This window comes from Maniola hyperantus, chromosome 1 (assembly GCF_902806685.2).
Source record: "Maniola hyperantus chromosome 1, iAphHyp1.2, whole genome shotgun sequence".
NCBI classification, from domain to species: Eukaryota; Metazoa; Arthropoda; class Insecta; order Lepidoptera; family Nymphalidae; genus Maniola; species Maniola hyperantus.
The window spans coordinates 14,485,810-14,508,061 of NC_048536.1; the positions used below are offsets into that span (position 1 = coordinate 14,485,810).

The 22,252-nt window shown below is 37.2% G+C and overlaps 1 protein-coding gene across 2 annotated transcripts in view; it reads left to right on the top strand.

Moving 5' to 3' along the window:
• Positions 1-8,865: 8,865 nt before the first annotated feature.
• ck (myosin-VIIa ck) overlaps positions 8,866-22,252 on the top strand; it is a 46,008-nt gene continuing 32,621 nt past the window's right edge. Inside the window, exon 1 of one of the 2 annotated variants that reach the window (XM_069499099.1) lies at positions 8,866-9,428. The gene's annotated coding sequence lies outside the window, so the exon portion shown is untranslated. The remainder of the gene's footprint in view (positions 9,429-22,252) is intronic. The other variant, XM_034971855.2, reaches the window with a different exon arrangement.

Consider the following 22,252-nt stretch of genomic DNA (forward strand, 5'->3'; position numbering starts at 1 on the left):
TTTGAACTAGATTCAAATGATCAAGGTTATTTTAGAAGCTACGCAATTTTTTGAAATCTGTCTTCACTTCTATACCTTCTATATACCTAAGTATTATAAGAATCTATAATAAGTATAGTTAAATGCCTAAGTTATTTTACAAAAAAAAATTGAACACTTCTCCGCTCTCTATGGCTATCATTACGTAAGTAATCTCTATAATATAAAAATGAATCACTAAATGTGTTGCTCATCGCAATACTCGAGAACAGCTGAACCGATTTCGTTAATTCTTTTTTTATAATATTCCTTGAAGTACGAGGATGGTTCTTACGGAGAGAAAAAACTTAAAAATTTGAATCGACTGTTAGGCGGAACGAAGTTCGCCAGGGTAGCTAGTTGCTAATAAATAGCGGTGATAGCCTCTAATGGTCAAAATGTTCTATTTGGGGGGTCCGCGATTTGAACCCGCGGACGCTTATTTTTTGGAGTTATGAGTAGGTAGGTATGTGCGTTTAAACAATTAAAATATATCATAAATTTCTTTAAAACGGTGAAGAAAAACTTCGTGTGGAAACTTGCGTGCCTGAGTGTTTTCCATAACGTTCTGAAAGGTGTGTGAAGTCTGTTAATCTGCTTTTGACCAGCGTATTTGGAATATACTTAGCCTAAATTGTTTTCATTCTGAGAGGGAACCCGTACGCAGTAGTGAGCCGGCGCGGCGACACCTCGATTGCCATCGTGACCTGTCGTGAACATGGGTATGTAGATATTCTTAAACCACTAGGTATACATTCAAAAGTAGCTTCTGTAAAAACATTGTGGATTGTGCAATATCTTCTAAAATATAAAACAGGATCTGTCCATTTTCGTATGTGACCTCCTTCCATATAAGTCGATCCTTATATTGTAGGATACATACGAGTAGGCACCTTATGGTAGTGCGAGATGACGAAGATATGAAACTTATTAAGCTGTTAGGAGACTGTGACATGCTGGCCGGAACTTAGTTTAAATAATATAAGTAGCTTTTCAAGCGTGTAAAGTGCTTTGGACACAGAATACAGCAGTACAGTACGCGGCAGAAAGTAATGTACATAGGCCAAGAATGACATTTCGGCTTTGTAGAGCGTTGTCTCTGTCGCTCATACCTATATGACGTTTTTTCGGTTTGAAGTTGAACGACAGAGACAACGCTCTACAAATCTGCTATCTCCTTCTAAAGGCTCATGTACATTACTTTCTGCCGCGTACTGTACCTATCTAAAGCTTCTGGTTTAGGATCGTCGATAAAGTAAAAGGTAGGTAATTTGAGGCTCATATTATGAGCTCACTCAAATTAAAACGGAGTTGTTAAATCTCATCCGTTGCTCGTTTGACTTTAGCCATCCATACGGCAGAGTGTTTATATGAGAATCGTGTTTACATGAGATTTGATTTGTCAATGGGACAGTAAGTAGGTATAGACATTTGTAACTACCATGCGCTAATGTATAAACGTAATCTTCATCTAGGAAAACATGTAGGTAAGGTGACTACTCGGAGTAGACAAGAAACATCCGGCTAAGGAGGTGCTGTTGTACTTGGCGACAATCGCGATCGGTATAGGACGGGAGCTGTATAGATATGGTGGCAATCACAATAGATCAGCAACAGTCAACGTGATAGTCTGCAAGACAGTGCTTTTGCTCACAGTCATTATTCCCAAGAAGATAAAGAAGCTCAGCAGACAGTACCTACTTAGTTGAGTCCCGAAAGAAATTATTTACAGTGACTCTACAACAAATGAATTCTTACCAAGATTCAAGAACCACTTTAGATACAGTGCGTAACATTATACCTACCTACTAATAGGATCTTTATCAAATAGGCAGATGTATTTAAATTTTGTCATTTATATACAGACCTAAACATAATATATCCAACGATTTCTATCCAACACAAAAAATCTGTATTTTATATTTACCTATATTCCTAAAATAAAATCGTTAAAAAAAGAAAATACCCGGCTAGCAAATGACAATAATTTTCAAACAATTTATTACCAAAAAACTAACAGCCAATATCCAACTTTGTTGGTAATATCACAGGTATTTTGCATCAGTCGATGCGGATGTATGACTAAGAGTGACTATAATAATAATTATAAAAAGATAATATTAATAGATAACTATAACCACCAACAAGTTACTCGATTGACTTTATGCGACTAGCGCCGATTTTTCAATCGCAAAAATATTATGTAGGTATACGTATTACGTAGGTACTTAACTGAAGAATAAATATTTTGATCTGATAGTTTTTGTATTGGGAATCTTTAACAAATAATAAACTTAAATCTAAAAAAAAACAACATTAAATTAAAACTAAAATAAATTAAATTAAATCTAAAACCTCATCGAGACCACCGCAGCGAGGCATTGTACCCAAGATGCTGGCAGCATTACCCCTTTGGATGGCCAAACTAATTCTTTGACCAAGGTAGCTGCCAGCTCTCGGGGGGGTTGACTCGATAACTCTTTTCGCAATTCTTCTCTTTTCAAATTATCTTTAACATAAAATTCAAAGTCCAGGCTGTCCTGACTTATATATAACGGACAGCCTAGATCACTGGTCCAGAGGCATAAAATTTGGAGGATGTGTTCTTTGTAAAGAGTAAGTATCCACTAAGAAACGATTTTTTGAAATTTGGGTTAAATAGGGGATGGAAGTTTGTATGAAAGTCCGTCATTTTGAAAGTTACTTTGATGAAAATTGGTTAAAAAAAAAAAATATGCATTTCACGATTTGCGAAAAATTTACTACCAAGGGGGCTAAATAGGGGATGAAAGTTTGTATAAAAGTCCGTCATCTTTCAAATTATTTCCATGAATTTTCATGGAAATAACTTGAAAAATTTTATTCGGCGATTGAAAAATCAGTTCATAGTACTTAATAATAATATAATAGAAACATACATACTTGGTAGATACTTACCTATTCTATTTGATTTTTTTATTTTAGAATCCTTCAGAGACACCGGATGACATTGTTCGACATAAATATACCTTACAGCTGTTGTAAAAGTTTCTACAATTTATCTTTTTTAAAAAGCCAATAGTATCTTTACAGTTTTCTAGTCTTTATGCATCTAAAGTCGACCACGCCGTTTATTCACTATGAAATAAATCTATAATATAAAAATGAATCACTAAATGTGTTGGTCATCGTAAATCTCGAGAACAGCTGAACCGATTTCGAAACCGAATTCTTTTTTTATAATATTCCTTGAAGTACGAGGATGGTTGTTACGGAGAGAAAAATTAAAAAAAAAATTAATCGACTGTTAGGCGGAACGAAGTTCGCCAGGGCAGCTAGTAAAAAATAAATCTTACTGGATTTGGCAACTGGGCCAATGTGAACCGGCAGTTATAATCCTGTACCTACCATAGCTGAAAAAAGGTAACTTTTGAGTCGTGGCCTCAACCCGGTGCCTCATGGCACAATACAATTTATTGCATAAATCTGCATAACAGTCGTAACTTTTGTGACTAATCGAGGCATATATTGCATGGGCAACATCTGCCTTTTATGTTTTCTTGCCTGTCAAAAATAATCGACTCGATTATTCGCTTGTATTATGTATTCATAAATGAATAATACAAGGATGTACCTACAGCCAACAAGTCTGGCGAAATTTAAGTCTCTTGTTTTTCTTTTACTAACTTTTTGTTGTGGATTCAGCTGACTTTTCACAGTTCTTTTATAAAATTTCGTCAAACTATTTGTACTTTTTTTACTGATTTTTAAATATTTCTGGACAAACCGCATGGAAAAGTATTCTTGGCTTCTAAGTTATTCTTTTTTCGAATTAACTCTCGACCATTTCATTAACTTTAATTGATTAGTTAACCAGCTTTAACAATAATAAAGTCTTGAAACTGCAGGGCACTGCACTCCTAAGTTATGAGTGTTTAGGAACTGTTGACGGTGAATTAATATTGTACCATTTACCTACCATTGTACCAAACCACGACTACATACTTAATTGAACTTCGTTCACGAAAATCCCACGCCTTCGAAAATTCTATTATTTATATTCTAAACTTATTCGCCAGCGAGACAGGAGTGGAGAAGGGATACGGAGGCGTGAGGACTGCAACGAATCGACGTGAATTTTTGCATGGATTATACTTAGTTAAAGACTGGAGAGTGACACAGGCTACGTTTATCCCGAAAAATCAAAGAGTTCCCACGGGTTTTAAAAAAACCTACATCCACGCGAACGAAGTCGCGAGTATCAGCTAGTAATGATAATATGTACTTACCTAAGTATTTAGGGACGGTAAGACTTAATTAAACTGCCACTCTTTCGAGTGAGCCATCGTCACTAATCGCAGTAAGTTAGGACGTCATTTGTCTTAGATTAATAAAATAAAGAAAAAAAAATTGAAATATTTGGATCATCTGAAAGAGAACAGATGCGCAATTCACGATGCCGACATAGTTTAAAATTACGTAAAATATTAAAATGCATATGACCTGAATTATGAGTTTGACGTTGAGTTGAGTTGAGTTGTAAAAAACAGGTTTTTGGTATAAAACAGCAATAATTCAGCATAGCTTTTGTATGTATTTATATATGAAAATATTTTAGAACGTCAGCCTCATTTGGTTACATCCTGTTTCGCAAGTATGTTATTTCGGTATTTTACAAACAGGTGCTAAAAATTCGCGGTCATCCGGTACCACATAGGTACCTACAATAAAACCAAAGCAGTTAAGTAGTAATGCATGCAACTTGTCGAAATAAACCAATAAATATTTTCCAAAATTACTTAGTATAATTTTTGTGCTCCTTAAATTTTTTTTTCGTTGTCACATAAAAAACCAGTCAAGCGCGAGTCGGAGTCGCGCACCGAGCATCACATGAGTATCTGAGTACACTCGTATTTTATCATTTGCACGAAAAATCAAAAACCATTAAGTATGCTTAAAAATCATATCGATGGTAAAAACAAATAAAAATCTGTTTACGAATCTACCTACAGGTCCTTATATTATGATACCTCCTTAGTCCTTTGTATATATAGTAATCTCACGTTGAAAGTTGAAAATAATAATTATTTGTTCATGAACTCGTTATAAATGATATAACCACAAATTCACGGTTTTTGGATTTATTCCTTCACCTTGTGCTATAAGAACTACCTACCTACCAAATTTCATGATTCTAGGTCAACGGGAAGTACCCTATAGGTTTTCTTGGCAGACACGACGGACAGACGGACAGATAGACAGACTGATAGACAGACAACAAAGTGATCCTATAAGGCAGGGTTTCTTAAACTTTTAGCAGCCAAGGACCAATGTCAGAATTTTAAAATTTCATGGACCCCTGTCAAACCTGTTTCAGGAAAAAACGAACCGTGAATTTTAGAAATCAGTTATATTGGTAGTTTCCTCTATTTACTATAACTGACACATACTTACAAAGAAAAAAATCATAATCGATTTCACGCCGCAGATGATAACTCACTAACTTAAGTTAGTGAGAGAAGGATGTTGTTGTTTGGCCTCAATGAGCACGTTAAATTGTGGAATAGTTTTTGACAACGCAAGGCGCAAGTCATCGGCGATGTGCAATCGATTGCGATTTTTTGTGTTAGCACCGAAACTACAGCGAAACTAGCATCGAAAACCCTGCTTCAGAAAGCGCGCGGGACGAGGCAAGGCAGTGCAGTTTACCACACAAGGATTTACTGAGCTGCTGCGGACCCCGAGTACACATGATAAGGGGTCCATGGACCCCACTTTAAGAAACCCTGCTATAAGGGTTCCTTTTTCCTTTTGAGGTACGGAACCCTAAAAATCGTTTAAACAAATGGGCCTTTAAGAATCCCGTAGGAACTATTTGATTTTCCGGGATAAAAGGTAGCCTATGTCCTTGGTTGTAAGCTAACTCTGTACCAAATTTCATCAAAATCGGTTAAGCTTTTGGACCGTGAAAAGCTAGCTGACAGACAGACACACTTTCGTGTTTATAAAATTAAGTATGGATGCATGTGGGTAGTGATTGTAATTTGAATTTCATCTTTTGATTCGTCATAGTACATAGGTGCGAGTACTTATGTTGGCAGTTAACATAGTTTTCGGAATCCTGTTCCACTCAAATTGTAGGCGATATGATGAATGAGTGACAACCAGCCAACCAGCAGTTCCCATTAGCTCAAATCATATTTCAGGTCCCGCATTGCGATGTCCTAGTCATGTTACAAATATTTACTACTAACCAGTCACATGATATTAATCAATCGCACAAGGCGTTAATGATACCGATCTGATGTTTGAGATGGTATCGTAAATCGTGACAGTCGGAACATAATGTAGGCACTTATTCTTAGAAGCAACGAGGAACTGGTGGAATTGTAAGGAATAACATGTTATGATATATTTTGACATCAGACAGATGATTTGGTTTAAAGTTTTTTTAAACATAGGTGAAAATATTACAATAAAACCTTAAGCTAGCCTTATCTAATTAATGTACATATTATTGTATATGCTTATTTCAACAAGCACGCAAATTGTTCAAGATCAAATCCATGTATGTGTGTAACAAGATGATTGAAAAATAAACGTTTTATTTATTTAAATCATGCCGCGTGGAATGGAGCCAGCTGCCATGGCAAGCCGTTGCGCAAAAAATGCCAGCCCTTCAGTCACTAGATGAGGCTATTAATCGCGATAAAATGTCTCGTGTTTTTTTGCACTTAGACTTCATGGCTCCAGGGTCTCCCCGGCAAACGGAACAAAAATGTAACTCTCGATAAGAGAGCGCATACTCGCGCTGCTTGCCTTTTCAGCTATTTCTTGCGGCTCCCGGTCTTGATGCTGTCTTCCTGATATGACACGGGGCCAATGTGTCAACGCACGTTGCGTCGCACATTAACGCCCGTCCCCGTTCCCAGGGAACCAGCGTCAATCCATCAGGTCTCTTGCCAATTAAATTATTTTTTACTTTTTAGTATTTGTGGTTATTGAAGTCGGTTTTTTAAAATTATTTTTAAATATTGCCAGCGAAACGCAGTTTGAGTCCATTTCGGCACCCCCTTTATGACATGACGGCACTTGGGACGTCATCTCGCACCGCCCGCTCATGGGCCAGTTCTGCCTTCTCCTGAATTAAAAAAGGCTGGAGTCCACTATACATAATATATCTAGCAAACTATCACGTTATAAAGTCGTATTACTCTGCACATATCCGTTTGTTGACAGTGTCGACATTGGCATTATACTCGTAAATTATGATTCTTCCATAAATATTCATTGCAGTATTATCTCTACACAAGGTAATCACAAACAATCCTTCATTTGTGTACAAATTCCTATACCTATAATATAATCTTATTCGATTAAGTTGTTGTGAATAGATAGGTATAATTTATTAATTTTCAAGCTAATTTAGTACCTGAAGGTATATTGTACAAGTTTTGTGAAAAGCGAAAACATGACAGTCTTATAGGTACCGAGGTAACTTATAGATTAAAATAATATGATTAAAAGCATCGATTAAAAGTCAAGTTCAAGACATCGTTAGTAACGTGACTAATAGGTAGACGCCAGCAAAAATACGTGTAGGTAGGTAGGTACCTATACTAATTTTTCTGAAAACTTTACAAGACTTATAATCTACATAATAATTATTCTAATTATTTTAAATTGGTAAGTAGGTACCTACTTGAATTACTCATACTGATATCGTCTAGTTTGCGTAGTTTTCCATTTATGGATGAAAAAAACAGCATTCAAATAATTATTTGTCACCTTAAAAGCGGATCTGAATTCCGAACAGATTTCCCGAGTGTTTTGTTCGTCATGAACTTAACCTCAGTTAAAGTTAAACGCGGATGTGGAGATGCGAAGGAAATTCATTTGATTAGTATTTTTATCGGGTCGTTAATAATGCGTTAGCTGCACGTGTCTCTGAAAGGAATTCGAAATAGGCGAAGAATGTAAACACCGACGTAGCTGGGTGTCTCGATTAGAAGGCTTTATTTAATACTGATAACGCCATCTCACGGAAAAGTCTTGGACTACGAAAGGCTGTAAGGCATCTGAATGGCGTCTAAGGGATCTATAGATCCCTGGCAATCTTCATGAAATATCAAAAGTAAGTATCATTAGATTTTTGAAATGAAAATTGGGTGGATGTTCCTCATATTTTGGCATATGTGCATTATTACCTCTTATTTATTTCTAACCTAACCTAACTGTACTTTTCTGAAATTTTAAAGTAAAATGTTGTTTTCTATTTTCACGATGTTCTTCATCAGCAAAAGGTGGCGCTGCATAAGTCGATAAAGCAGAATAAGGCTTTAGAGTTTATTAGTTACTTATTTTCTGCAGTTATCGTAGTATATTCCTTAATTATAAGTTTCAAATGAAAATACAATAAACAAAAATACCAAACTTATTCTAGAACATAAAAATAACAGATATAAAATATCATCTAAACCACCGCAACGAGGCAGGGCGCCCAGAACGCTGGCAGCGTTACCTCGTTGAATGACCAGACTAATATTATGCTGACCGAGGTAACTGCCAGCCCTCCGGTCCCCCGTGGATTCCGCGAGACGAGATGAAAGGTCCTTAAAAAAGGATCTAGCATCCTCGCCCCACGAACCCATGGTCTCTACCCCAAAAGGCACAAATATCGTAGTTCAACTTGCTTATAAAGTTGTATTTGAGGGAGTTAAGGCGTGTAAGAATTGAATTTACTTTATAATTCGCTATAATTTCTTGTTCATTTAAGTTTTTCTCGTCTTGAAGGTGGGAAATTAAGGTTGTGTCAAATATGGCGGAGCGGGCGGTCGGTAAAGCAGTCGACTCGGTCCGGTAGGCCGACGGGCGACACGCAAGCGCTACAACAGGTAGGTTAACATTCACGGTCCGTCGCATTTGGTGCTTCTATGCGCTCTCCGTCGCGGCCCTAATATCGACACCTTCCGCGATAAAATGTCCGAGGATTTGTGACCGGTGACCGTGTGTGATCAACTAAGTGCCCGTTTAACCAAGTGATTGTGATATGACGAGGACGAGCGCCGGCATTTGACCGTGCACACAGCGGATCTTAACGGTAAATTTTGTTAACCGACTGCATGACTTGCTGCTGTTTACAACGCGGTCAGGTGATCGGAGCCGATATATTGTAGTGTTAGGTTCGATTAAGAAGGTACATTTTAAGAGGAAAATCATTATATATTTTATACAAAAGAGAGTTGCCGATGTACCTACCATCCACGTAGCGGTGTTTACCCGTGAATTATGACACCGATAACTGATGCGCGTGATACTAATAAAGTCGTAAGTCAACAGAGATTTCTCGTGCACCGCGAGATTTGTCGAGGCAGCGAAATAATATGAACTGGATACGAATTTACCGTTGCCATGGAAAGTTTAGAACGCATGTAAGGTAAAACTGTTCACGTTCTAAAATTTCACCCGTCTAAGAATCTTATTAGAATTTAATTGACTTATTCTAGATACGTAGAAACATTAGTTGCATTTACAGAATAACAATATAGGAACGTTTACCTACTTAGTCTTATTAATTCGTTATTTGTTTCAAATACCTAACTAGCCGGAGAAAGTGATATTGTTCCTATAGTTAAGTACATTTAAAATGGTTCATACCTACACCCTCTGTCGATTGTTGGATATCGTTATGAAATTATTTAAATAGATTTAGCGAAAAGAATATTAAACAGTTGCATAATACAGCGTCATAAAGGCAATCTTAACAGTAGACAATAAAATATAATAACATTTATTGAACATAATTACCTATTCTATGACTATTCAACATCGATGCTATTCAGTATTCTCAACTTTTTCTAATAAACGTTATTCACAATACATTTAATACTTCAAAATAAAAGTAATTTATATTATAGTCCATACAAAATGACTTCTCACGCGCCATTTTAACTCTATGGGTCAACTGTCATGTCAAAAGTACGGTTCATCATTAAAATATGGACTGAAATTGTACTTTTGTTTGACATGAAATTTGAGACAAAGTTAAAATGGCGCGTGAGAAGTCATTTTTTACGCATTATGTTGTAATGATTCATACAAAATAATCAATATTGTGTTTATTGAAGGTAAAACGTCAATTTTTGCAATCAATTGTCAAGGTTGGCAACATATTGTATTCAATAAAGAAACATACGCAACATTGGTCATTTTATATCTACTTTATTTATACCAATAGGTAGGTAGATACCTACTTTAAAATAATTTTAATATCAAATTCTTTCAAAAGATGGTCGAGCATAATATTGCTGGACGTTTCGATTCTCTCGCTCTTTTTCATCTTTTATCACTAACAGATCTTTCGGACGATATTATGCCAGAAAATAATATGGTGGGTAAATATATAAAGAACTCATCATCTTAACCCGTCACTACCCACTACTGAGAACGGATCTTAGGATGGGAAGGGGGTTTAGGCCATAGTTTAGACGCTGGCCAAGTGCGGATTGACATACTTCAAATACCTTTGAGAATATTAGGATGAACTCTGAGCGTTTTTCCTTTAGCATACATACATTTTGAGGAGGCTCTAGGTATGTGTTAACTGTCATGTCAAAAGTCTGAAAAACCTGAAAAACATGTCAAAAACCTGCATCAATCATTATTACAATCTCAATTGTTGTGATTGGCTGAATTTGTGCGATTCTTGTTGCAACAATGCGTTATAGCTAATAGTGAGCGAGCGTCAACCAATCAGAGGTGATTGCGATCGTGAAAATTGTAGCTGTCATTCTACCGCAATCGCGCAGGGAGCCCTACCGCGGTAGTTTGACACCTTGTTGTTGTTTCTTGCTTAGTGGCTTTTGGTAGAGCCACTTCGCCAATGTCGCGTAGATTGAAGAAAACACGAAGGTGTAGGTGTACAATGAGGTGATGATTGAGATCGTGACATTGTAGCTGTCATTCATTAAGGACTAAAATCGTACTTTTTTCATGACAGTTGACACAGTGCAAATATACCGAATGTTTTCTCAAAAATGCACTAATACTACGGTTAAAGATGCTCCTTGTCCAAATCAGTCTAGATCGATAGACATGCCAGGTATTTTTGTCCGTATGAGGTATACACGGCTGTGCTTGAGTAATTGTTTCGTCGCGTTTCCTGATTGATAAAATGCAAAACAGTAACGCAAACACGAACACTCATGCTCCATTATCCGTATCATTCACAGGCGGCGAATGAGTTTATTCGTTACTGAAGCCTATATCAAAACAATCTATTAAGTATCAAGGTTCTGAGGGTTACTTAACTCTGACTCATACAACTGAAAAGCTGTTTAGTGCAAAAAAAGTTTTTTGAGTTATCGCCAAAAACGTTGTAATTTGCAAAAACTAATATTTATAAAAATAATGCTACGTAGGGCAAAAAAAGAAGCTAACTAATAAGCTTGGTCCTATGTAGTGTTCTTTTTGAAACAGCTTTTTCTTTGAAAAACCCCACATTTTTGGCGGTGCCAATTCAAAAATTATTTTTTACGCTAACTGCAGTACACGCAAAACCAAAAATTTATAAAAACTGCACTTTTTGAAATTAACACGGAACAAAATCATATCATAAACATAACTTTGTTATTGCAAACACATTTTTGTCCGTAATAAATTCTCTAAAAATGGGTTTATCTCTTACTTCATAGAAAAGACTTCAACGCGCTTGCGGGATTTCGTGTCCCGCCGTTTTCATCCTATTTTTAACTTCAAATTCGCTTCAGCTGCTTTAACCCTGAAAAGTAAATATTTTTTGTTATAGAAAATGGCATGTTTTACATTTCAAACCTAATATCCTAAAATTTATTTTTAACTAGCTTATTCCCACGACTTCGTCCGCGTGGACTACACAAATTTCAAACACCTATTTTATCCCGTTAGCGTCCTTATAGCTATCTGCATGCCAAATTCCAGCCCGATCCGTCTAGTAGTTTGAGCTGTGCGTTGATAGATCAGTCAGTCAGTCGATCAGCTTTTCCTATGACATTTTTAATAATATACCTGATAGGGGAAGTTTCCAATTCATTTTATTTCAATGAAAGTAATAATTAAATATGAAAATTGCAAATCAATACAATTACCGAAATAAAAAATTATTATCTAAATAGATTTTCAAATTAAATGTTTCGCCATAATTATACAATGATCTTTTTCGTAATTAAAAATAAATGTGAATAAAAATTTTCATGGATTTACCTATAGTTTGTATAATTGTACGTCAATATCGAAACCTGTTTAATAGCGACCAGCATAACAATGCCTATTGAAAACCAGAGAACGTATAATCGATCAATGGCGATGGGAATTATTAAAATCGTTCGTTCTATCAGAACGCAGTAGACTTTCACTGGAACAGGGTCGTGGGGTCAAATATGCATTAATTGTACGTTCGACAATGTAACGCATGACTTGAATTTTTATTGGTGAACGTGGTTACTCCTATCGCAAACAATCAATAAAATTATAGGTCCGGCAAATGTCGGCAAAAATGGCGCACAGGACATTTCATACTCGTATTCTAGCTCCCACGAAAGATGAGTATGCGCAGAATATGTATGACAAATTTTCGATGTTCGACCTGATTTTTGGTGTAGAGAAGGATTATAACCATTCGACAGTGTGCGTTAAGACGTCGTAAGATCTGTCATTCGCAAGTAGTTGACGGATAAAAATCGGTATCTAAATATATGAAAGGAAAAGGTGACTGACTGACTGATTTATCAGCGCACAGCTCAAACTACTGGATGGATCGGGCTGGGCATGCAGATAGCTATTATGACGTAGACATCCGCTAAGAAAGGATACTTGAAAATTAAAAATTCAACCCGTAAGGGGATAAAATAGGGGTTTGGTGTAGTCCACACGGACGAAGTCGTAGGCTCACGACTTCATCCGTGTGGACTACACCAAACCCCTAGCTAGTCAGACAATGCTTAATATTTTGGGATAAGGGTAGATTACAAGTTTTGGGGGCAGTCGTCATCGTCTATTTAGATGCTCACAGTTGAGTATAGGTCTCTTGTGTCTTGCGCCGCCGCGTTGCGCCGCCCTGGATGAAGGCTAAATAATAGTCTAGCTTATGACTAACTAGTGGAAAATTTATTAGCTATCAACCGGCAGTCTTGAATAACATCATCTATTAAAGTTGATCTCTATAATCTAGGTAGGTATATTTTGAGTATACAAGATATTAATTAAAGGACAGGCAACGCCCATATGAAGAAAATAAAGAACTATGAGATCATTTCCACCCAAAACTATGTGATTTACCTGAGCAATTTACGACTAATCTCACATTGTCAGTCATGTTACATTGTCAGCCTTGCGGTTTGAAATTGTAGGAATCCCTGAGTATTGATCCAATGTAAGGTTTCCTTGAAACTGAAGTGTGGGTACACAACTAATGCGACAAACAACGTTAGATAAGCATTATCGTGTGAGTTTCCTATATCAGTTTTATACCAATAGTTGAAAGCGGCAAGACCACAGCCAAAACTGAAAACAAAATTGTCTCCACTCATTTACGAAATACCACTTTCTCGGATGTTATTTTCGAACCACTCGTGAGTGGTTTTTATTCAGAAGTAGCTTTTGTGCGAAGTTAATGTGTCTACGGTCTTTTCTTTTAAAAAACCGGCCAAGTGCGAGTCAGACTCGCCCACTGAAGGTTACAAATTGTAGTAACAATCGTATTTTATCGACATTATGCACGATTATTATGCCTAAAACTAAACAAAAATCTGTTTTAGAATGTACAAGTAAAGCTCTTTCATATGATACCCCACTTGGTATAGTAATCTTACATTGAAAGTTAAAAACAGCAATATTTGTTCATGAAAAAATTTTTTTTTCTTGTGATTTAACCACAAATTCACGGTTTTTAGATTTTTCCCCTCATGTCTGTCTGTCTATAAGACCTACCTCCCTGCCAGGTCAACGGGAAATAACCTATAGGTTTCTTAACAAACAGACAGACAGACAGACAACAAAGTGATCCTATAAGGGTGCCGTTTTTCCTTTTGAGGTACGAAATCTTAAAAATAGCCGTACCGTGGGACCTACCTATGTATTTAGTTGGCACGATTATTGTACCCAGTACGTGAACACGTGATTCCAAAAATCCAAACTTATCATAAACATAAGTAGTTTACTTAAAGGTGCGACCAAAGTGATAAATCAAGCAGACCTTAATTTTGAAGCAAAACTTAAGTATAAGTATACAAATAGTAACTGCAAGCAAATTTCAAACGTGTCGCATAGAATTTCCGTCATATTTGTGACGCTCACTTTACACAAACCATTTTCAGCTTTGCGGTCGGTGGTAGAACGGTAATGTTATCTATGCAGTATTCCAACTTCATACAAACGGGCGAAACGCGAGCTATGCCTACGCGCCTCGATCTCGCGGTGCGCTCGCGGTGCAGCCAGTCGCGATTGTGCCGCAGTGACGAACGGACGGTGTTTTGTTTTTTAATAACCGCGCGATTTTTTCACTAAAAATAAGTTCAAGTACCTACATATTTAATCTGACAAGTACATATTATTTAAACACAAAGTAAGCAAATGTGATTAAAATGCCGGAGGCGGGCAGCCCTATCGCATGTTTACGTACCGCGCTGCTGTAGGTATTTATTTCAAAGATACGGCCGAGTTACAATACTGTATACCGTGGCATTACCGTGGTCGTAGTGTTTACGTAAGCCTGAATCATGCCAAATAGAGATAACTAGCTAGCTCTTGTTTATTGAGATAAAGAACCAGACTCGAGTAATTGTGCTGAACCTGCGAAGTGTAAACCTCGTACTATCGTGCTATTCATAAAATACGAAAAGTAAAAAGTTACCTATTTCGTTACGTGCGACATAATCAAGACAGCATTTAAATAGTTTTTAGGGTTCCGTACCTCAAAAGGAAAAAGGAACCCTTATAGGATCACTTTCGTCTGTCTGTCTCTCCGTCTGTCCGTCTTTTAAAATCGGTTGAATGGATGGCTATGGCATTGAAAAGCTAACAGACAGACGGACAAACACGCTTTCGCATTTATAATATTAGTATGGTTGTATTGACGAAACTTCCGCGGTTTACGCAAGCGCGCTATTTGTAAATACGTGGAATGTTAAACGGTATGTCGCCACTTACTTATATGTAGCCGTTATTCGTAAGTCTTGCTTATAAGGCACTTAGAACTAGAACATATAGAAATACATAATATAGGTATTTTGCAATATAGTATACCTACAGGGTTAAAACGATAAGTGTGCATAGAAGATAATTTTCTTAATAAGTAGGTAGGTACTTAGATATTTTAAAACTTGAAACTGTTTTGATTTCTGCTAGCTAGTATGGTCAAATGACCTAACTTTAAGTAAATGCAAATTTAAGTTGCCTTTATAGAAAACTAAATTATACCTACCATATAATATATACCATTCTCTTATTACCCTATATCATACCATTGTTAATTGAACGTTTGAAAAGAAACACCGCCGAGTTTCTAATTGGTTTTTCTCGGTAGGGACGGCATTCCGAACTAGTAGTAAGAATGAAAGATTTGACGATTCAAAAGCACAAATCTATTCTATCATATTTCGAGAAAATTATTCTCTGTGCATATTTATTTATCGTTTGCACTCTGTACAATAGATATATAGTATATGGTAGGTACAGATCGCGCGGCGAGAGTTTGGCTTTGACCTTCGGGTGGAGGGGATTACTGCGCATGGGTACTGTCACGCACACAATACTTTTCCTTTTTTATGTACCAGGTTGGATATTTGAGTGGGTCAAAATTCATGTACAGTGGTAATAATGCTAGAAAATAATACGAAATAGATAAACTTCTTCATTTATTAAAACTATTGATAGTTATTTTACTTATATAAAATGTTTATTTCCTTTTAAAGTTTACAGAGACAGCGATGAAAATTCTAAATAATTGTTTTTTAATAAAATTATTTATTCCAAGATACATGTAAAATTGGTACATACAAACAAAAGAAAACTTAAAATAATTATTAAATACAAAAGTTAACATTAAAAAAAAGTCTTAGCAGCAGTGCTATTCAGATTCTTATATAATAAACAATTAACGAAAATAGCAATTCACTTGTGAACGTGATTGTACAAACAGAGGCAGGGAACGACTGGAGCAGTGGAGCGCCAATCAGAGCACCGCGTGCGCCTACACACCCGCCCCGCACCCCACTAATTGCCCGTTGATACCCAATTTCTGATTTCTGCGCAATAACGGTCAAAGCCAAACTCTCGCCGCGCGTACTGTACCTACTTCAATTTTGTATTCAATATAATTATTTTGAATAAGTACCTATAGCAAACAAAGTATATATTAATGTACAAATATATTATTATTGTGTACAGCTAACGATATAATAGGAAGTAGACTTGATATTAAGATATAGGTAGTTATCAATGTGCTAATAATGAAAAATACTGGGCAATACTAAAGCTACATGCTTCTTTTGTTTATTCAAAGTCAAGTTCATAATAAGTACAATGTTCATCGAATTGCGTGTCTCGGTACGGTAACAGTTGGGCATCCTTTCGTCCGTGACGACGAAACAGGTGGCATGATGGTTCGAATTATTGATGAAATATAATGTTGTTGCCATCGATATAAATGATAAGATATGGTCAAGCGAACAAAATTTTTCACGGTTTAGAAACCAAATAAATCTGCGCCACCTCTTAGATACTAATGAACGACCCGTTTGAAATCCAGACGTCACTGAGGTTGCATTGGTGCTATAGCACCAACGAGTCGGTGCCATTTTGTTTGTTCAATCCATACTTGTCCATACGAAGTAATATATAAGTCAATGGTTGTTGCTGTCTAAACAGTTAAACAATGGCTGAAGGGCTGAATATCTTTATTTTATGGTTGACTCTCCTCCATCGTTAGATATTATTCCAAGAAAACCATTGTCATTAAGTGATTAATGAAAAGCGATCACAACCGTCAACAATGAGTACCTAATACCTACCTACGACAAAGTCCACCTCCGGCGAAGGAAAACGCAAACGGAATTAACGGTACATCAATTTGAGAAATATTCAACCAATGTTCATTTTTTTATCCTAGCAAGGAATTAACTAATAAATCGAATGAACTAATCTTATTGCATTCTCCATCACCGATGGATGTCTTTTCAGTGCTAGGTACTGCATGTGCTAGGTACTGCATGTGCTAGGTACTGCATGTGCTAGGTACTGCATGTGCTAGGTACTGCATGTGCTAGGTACTGCATGTGCTAGATACTGCATGTGCTAGGTACTGCATGTGCTAGGTACTGCATGTGCTAGGTACTGCATGTGCTAGGTACTCCCATTAAAATGAAAAATGATCGAGATCCACAAAATTCTCAGAATGAGAAGGCATGATATACTGAACTCAGATGTCACCGAATCAGAGATGATACGGTAATTTAGTACCTACCTACCTACTATGGCTATTTCGGACTTTCTTGGATACTTATCGTACCAGTGGACTAGAGTCTAGACACCTTACAAAAAAAATAATTAAAACTTTAGTACGTCATAAATCTATTAACAATAATTATCAATCTAAATACGTAATGGCTACTTTTTCGTTACAACTGTACTTAATGAGGCTTATTCTCATCCAGATTGATTTGATTGACAGCTGCAATTTTTAAAGGCTTGGACACACACAACGCGCAACGGTTACGTGGCCAGTGCGGCTTCTAGTAAAAGGCCGTTTTACTCCAGAGCAGCAAGCACAGTGCGACATTGAGTGATTTGACTAGTTGTCCAATACAGTATTCTATACAGCACCGCAAAACAAGTAGTAAGTACCTGCAATACACGAGGCGTATGCGGTATGACAGCGAGACGCTTTGTACAAAACCAAATTCCAGCTGGTTTTAATTAAAATTATAAAGGTCATGATTAGGTAACCCTTACAATTTAATTCTTGCCTACGACCTGCAACTTCAGATTACACTGCTTGTTTTATGATCACTGTACAGTGTACCTTCATGTTGTTTTGGTCTAAAATAGACTGCCGCATGTTGCTTAAAAGTAAGGTGTCTATTCATAGTAGCGTGCCTTATGGTCGCATATTATTGTTCCGGTGTAAAACAGCCCTAATAAGAGGGAACAGTAATAAAGCAGCTACGTTTCCGATGTTGAGCACCGCTGCCGTCGCGCTCTGCAGCGACACGTCCGACGTCGATTGTATTTCAAATCGTACACCAAGCACGCGTTCCTGACTTCTTCTGAAGTTCTCGTCGAGTTTGATATGACCATGCCTTTACTAAGCTAGAAGTTACCTCATCCAATGAACCAATATCACATTCATTAGAATTACCTACTTTTGCTTATAATAGACAGTTATTTTAATATCGTTTATATAATTTTATCATTCATATAATATGGAGTCACATAGTTTTCTACTGGTCATCTAGTAGATAAGGTTTGCAGCAAATGGGTTTATAGATGTAATAATAATGCAATATAATATAATAGCTATAGTATGGCTATAATATAATATAATGGCTTATAGAATATTTCATAATATTAGTTGCGTAACGATGCAATGATAGAAATAAAGATACTTACGTAATTTTATTGTACTTAGTCCATTTTTCGTTCAAAGGATCAAGCATCAACCTGGCGGTTCAGCGCGGAAAAACAGCCAGTATTCTTGGCCTGATAGCTCGTCAAGCTCGTTATGAGAAAGTGCTTGTTATGAGAAAGTGTTTGATATATAAGTTACTTTATCTTTTGTGACATTTTTCCGAAAACATCTAAATTAATACGTCTGCTACCAATAGCGCAGAAGAATGACCTTATTTTTCAGCTTTACAAAATACATCTCGCTGAACATGGTTCAGCAATGGACATTTCCTCAAAATCTGCTACTGTTCTATCTAAGAACCAATCCACGTCGCAACGGTGTAATGGATTGACGTGATTTTTTGTATGGGTATAGGTAAAGATCTGAACAGTGACATAGGCTACTTTTTATCCCGGAAAATCAAAGAGTACCCACGGGATTTTTAAAAAACCTAATTCGCGGGCATCAGCTAGTTACTTATAATAGAACTACTAAATAAACATTACTTTTTCCACCAGAATGGCAGATACGACCTTGGCACACTAAATCCCATTAAGATCCGCCCGTATTACAGTCACGCTATTGTTTACTCTAACTGCGATAAGGTAACAACAGTAACTGAGGCTGTACAATCTACAAACAACCTGTCTCGACGGCAACTTGTCTTGATCGCCGTTACATAGCGGCACGCACTGGTGCAAAGAGCTGCTGGGATATTTTGAGGATATACTTCGATGAAAGCTCGTTCGTATAACTAGAGCTGCTTAGTTCGGACTGGGGTGGATTTGCAAATTGTTTTGTATAAACATAAAACAACCAGCTTATATTCGCGACTTCGTCCGCGTGGACTACACAAATGTCAAACCCCTATTTACCCCCCTTAGGGGTAGAATTTTCAAAAATCCTTTCTTAGCGGATGCCTACGTCATAATAGCTATCTGTATGCCAAATTTCAGCTCGATCCATCCAGTAGTTTGAGCTGTGCGTTGATAGATCAGTCAGTCAGTCAGTCAGTCACCTTTTCCTTCTATATATTTAGACTTGCAACCAGCCCCGGCTTCGCACGGGTAGCTTATTACAATTTTCGTAGGGATCTCTAATTTTTTTGGAAATGAAATATAGCCTACTTACTAGCTATGACTTCGTAACTACACAACTACATAAATCGTGAACTACATGAATTTCAAACCCCCATTTAATCCACTTAGGGGTGGAATTTAGAAAAATCCCTTTCTTAGTGGATACGTTTACTCTTTAAAAAGAACACACACTCAAAATTTCACGTCTCTAGGTGCTGCGGTTTAGGCTGTACGTTGATATATGTAAGCCAGCAGGACTTCGCATTCAAAAATATCTGCACGATGGACTTAAAATCAATAAATAGGTAATCACTACCCATATTATGTGTTTGTTTGTTGGTTTGTCCTTCAATCACGTCGCAACGGAGCAACGGATTGACGTGATTTTTTGCATGGGTACCTATAGTTTACGACCTGGAGAGTGACATAGGCTACTTTTTATCCCGGTAAATCAAAGAGTTCCCACGGGATTTTCAAAAACCTAAATCCACGCGTACGAAGTCGCGAGCATCAGCTAATAGGTAGGTACATAGTTACAAACTTTCGACTAAGTATATTTTATTCGCCTGCTTCATTTTTTCCACTAGCTCTGAGCTATACATACACTGTGACAAATATGGAACGCGTCTAGTATGTGTTCCGTTGCAATGTGCCAATGTATCCTATTAGTCTCACCGCACACGAGCCACACGCCGCAGTCACAAACGCCGTCACCTGAAGCTCGAAGCGGCTACAAAGGTGGCTGACGCGCGCGACAGTCACTTGCGGTCGGTGGCCGCTACTTTTTTTAACCCTTAGTTTTTGTGGCGTGTGGTGACCACCAGCGTCAACCGTGTGCGGCGACTCCACAATGTATGAAAACTAGAAATAGATCGGTTGCGGCGTTTTTTGGTTGTCGCGAGTGGCTCATGTGCGGCGAGCCTAGACTCGTATCTACGTATTAATCAAATACCTGTAATGTAAGTACTTATAGCTTGTAAAACTTGAAGTATGGAAGTTGAATGTGATATTATGATTGAGTTACCCGTAGTTTGTCAGTAATGCGATATGTTTATGGTTCATGTGATCCGTTTAGTAGGTAGAGGTCGGTACTCTCGACTGTGTGACCTAGTTTTAAAGTAGCTAGGTATAGTTCTAAAGTACCTAAGATCAGTATTATTGGAACCCTTCAGGTACGGAACCCTAATAACAATAGCTTGCATTGCATTAGCAAGAAAATAACTGGAATATGTCGAGTGCTTTTATTATTTAGTGACACGCACGTTTTCTATAGTGCTGCTACGCGATTGCGGTAGAATGACAGCTACAATGTCACGATCGCAATCACCTCTGATTGGTTGACCCTCGCTCACTATTGGCTACAATGCATTGTTGCAACAAGAATAGCACAAATTCAGCCAATCACCACAATTGAGATTGTAATAATGATTGATGCAGGTTTTACGAAATCGCCCTCCTGAGTGCCGAGTGCTGAGTAGGGCGACCTCGGCCGGAACTAATTAGATCGGAAGTCTTTTATTCGCGGGTCATTCATTTGGGTGAGGCGGACGTTGACGCTTCAATGGCGTTTGGGGAACCCCATACAACGACCAATTAAATAAAACTGGTCAAGTGCGAGTCAACTCGCGCAAAGAGGGTTCCACATAGGTAATCCTAAGATTACTAAGGAGTCGTTAATGATTAACAAAAAACGTATAACAATTAATGATCATTTCACCAAAAAGTAATTTGTTTTATCAAGTGAATTATTTGTAGAACCAAAAGTTGTATATCGATGATAAAATGATTCATAATTTCGCCAGAATTTGTTCGTGGAATGAAACTTTGTTATTTGTTTTTTGTGAATTGATCGGTCACCCTTTAATTAATTAATAGTAATTTTAGTGTTTGAGGCAATCGCCTCAAACACTAAAATTACTTTTCCCGTTTGTTTTGTAGTGATAAAAATATTTTTAAATTCTTTCAATTGCAAGTTGAGCAAACATTATTTGAAACTGTAGAAGTTTAGAAGTTTAGAAATTAGAAGTTACTAAAATAAGAAGCGTTGACTGATGGCCAGACGCGACGGAACTCGGAGGGAGGATTCCTTTTTATCTATTCTGGTACCCTAACAGGCATAGTTTTACGATAGATCGTAAAACTATGGTACTACCACAACGTTACTCTGTGCTTCACAAAATGTTTAGCACTATATCCAGATTGTGGTTCCGTTATGAACCACGAATTATATACCTATATTCTTCATTAATAACCAGTTAGGAAAAGTCGAATAATTAATCTTATTTCGTAGCTGCATCAGGTTACGAAAAATTTGTTTCCAACGTAAATGGAAGGGATATTTTAGAGCATAATATATCACCAAACCAACGTAGTGAGATTAATTTCGAGATAACCAATCCACTGAAATACACGCTCAATGTACTCTCCTACTCGTAGATCGCGATACTAAAGGTATGATTCCGAATCACGCTGCACGCAGCAGCGCTGCCGCGACATTGCTGCCTAGCTCGGAATGTAATGTCATATAAGCTTATAG